This window comes from Poeciliopsis prolifica, unplaced genomic scaffold (assembly GCF_027474105.1).
Source record: "Poeciliopsis prolifica strain line A6 unplaced genomic scaffold, Auburn_PproV2 SCAFFOLD183, whole genome shotgun sequence".
Lineage (NCBI taxonomy): Eukaryota > Metazoa > Chordata > Actinopteri > Cyprinodontiformes > Poeciliidae > Poeciliopsis > Poeciliopsis prolifica.
In genome coordinates, this window is record NW_026562558.1 from 23662 (window position 1) to 25951 (window position 2290).

Consider the following 2290-nt stretch of genomic DNA (forward strand, 5'->3'; position numbering starts at 1 on the left):
CGCGGCGTTCCGGGGGAATTTCAAGTTTCGTGCCAGAAAGTTTTAAAAGTCAGAACTCTCCAGTTTAGTCGCCGTATTGATCTGAAATGAAGGAGGCCTCGTCTCCAGGACGTTATGGATCCAGCAGCTAAACGCGCAGCGGCTGATAATAGATTCCCGATGCGACCTTTGACCCTCTCAGCTCCTGAAACGGCTTCGCTGTGGAAGGAAGTGGAGTGTGTGGGCAGCCGGAGCGCAGCAGCACACAGAAGAGCTGCTGTGTGTGGCTCAGAGCGCTGTGTTGTCAAATTATTTCTGCTGTCCGTGTGTGTGGGCGGCGCGTGTTTACAGTGAGCGATGAAGAGCGGCGATCTGCTCTGTGGATTCAGAATAACTCGGCTGATCTTCGTCCTCCCACCTCTGCAGCTGCAGCTCACTTTTCCTTACGCGTCTCCTCTGAATCACCGCGCTAAATATTCACCTTTCCACATTATTTCACGGCAAAAAACACAAACTTCAAAGGGTTTTATGTTAAACATAAGGTAGAGCATCATTGAAAGTCAGCAGAATAAAAATCTGAAAAGTGTGGAGTGTATTTTGGAGAGCCGTCTTATGCTGCAGCATAAGATCAGTTCTGCAAATCTGTAACTGACATGTTTGTTTCTTTCTGCAAAACGCTGCGTAATGAGCCCAACTGGGCTTTGACTAGGCCATTGTGAGGCTAATCTGTGTGTGTGTGTGTGTGTGTGTGTGTGTGTGTGTGTGTGTGTGTGTGTGTGGTGTGTGTGTGTGTGTGTGTGTTTGGACGCTGCCGGTGAATGTTCCCGTCTCAAAGTTAAACTCTATCAGCTCCAGACGTTGCAGGAAATGATCATCAGTGGGTTTATGAATGAGATCCCCCCCCCCCCCCCCCCCACTGTCTCTGTGGGAAGGTAGAGCTGACCTTGACTCCATAATGAGCAGTGAAGTGTCGGCGCTGGACCATCGGGTCGTCTGGGGTCCGTTTCCTGATCCGGCTCCCAGCAGCAGGCGGGGGAGGGGCATGCCGGGTCAGTGTTGTTGACCTGCTGACCTCTGCTGGTTGGAAAGGAGGATTTGTTTCCACTCACCACCTGGACCCGACGTCGGTGTGTGTTCTGTAATGGTGGCGCCGACGCTGCCTCATGGTGCAGAACCTCCAGACTGAACCAACATGGCCGCCAGGTTCTGCAGGTTCCTGAGCAGGTTCTGCTTGAAACCTGCAGCCGGTCTGAAGCTTCCAGAGGAGGAAATCCTGACTGGAGCGTCGCTCAGCTCTGATCCCTGAATGTTGACTGTGAGGAGAAGAGCGGGACGGATCGATCCGAAATATCCATCAGAATATATGTAATATCGGTATCGGCTCGATGCTTCAGATCCATATTAGATCATTTCTTCTGGTTCTGGTGAAAAACAGCCGAAGCTCTGAGATGCTTTCAGAGTGAAACCCAGCTGGTCGGAGTTTCTTTTGATTCATAATAAATGAAACATTTTCGTCTCTAATGACGGAAGAATTTAATGTCTGTTGATTTTTGACTTTGAACTCCCTTATTGCTGAAACATACAACACAAATAAACCCGACTAATTAAAAACAGAAAAATACTAATTTATAAAAGACCCCACACAGTAAACATCAAAGGTTTTATGTAACATCTCTTGGTTTATTACTTTAACATGAAACACAATGGAAACAGTGAGATTAGTGTTAGTAAACGGTCCGATTTGGTCCTGAACAAAGTTTTTGTCCAGAATCGCTGGATTTGACCTCCTTTAAGGAGCGTTCACAGACGCCACCTGCTGCATAAAGCGTGTTTATAAATGATAGGGTGTCTCTACCGAGATGAGGAGAGGAATCCTTTAATCTGCCTGGATAAACGGCCTTCCTGCACTGAGCAGAGGGACGGTCAGACTGTTCCTCAGGCAAATGTAAAGCGGAGAAGCACAGAAAGCCACGTTTCCTGGAGGAGACAGAAACTATTTAACAGTTTATGATGCTGAGAAGAAGCGAACGAGGCCTCAGAGGGGACCGGCGCATTCCACGGTGCAGGAAGAAAATCCCCACAATGCCCTTCTGTTGTTCCTGACAATGTAAGGTGACACCGCTCCCCTCCTCCTCCTCCCCGCCGGGAATGATCCGTTCTTTTCTCCATAAAGTGGGAAAAGGGAGTGGGGCTGAAATCTGAGCAGTTTCCTGGGAGGTGAAGGAGATTTATGGCCTGTTTGTGCGAGGAGGAGGAGGAGGAGGAAGGTCTGCAGAACCTGGACGAGCCGGGATCAGAACCATCCTGAGGA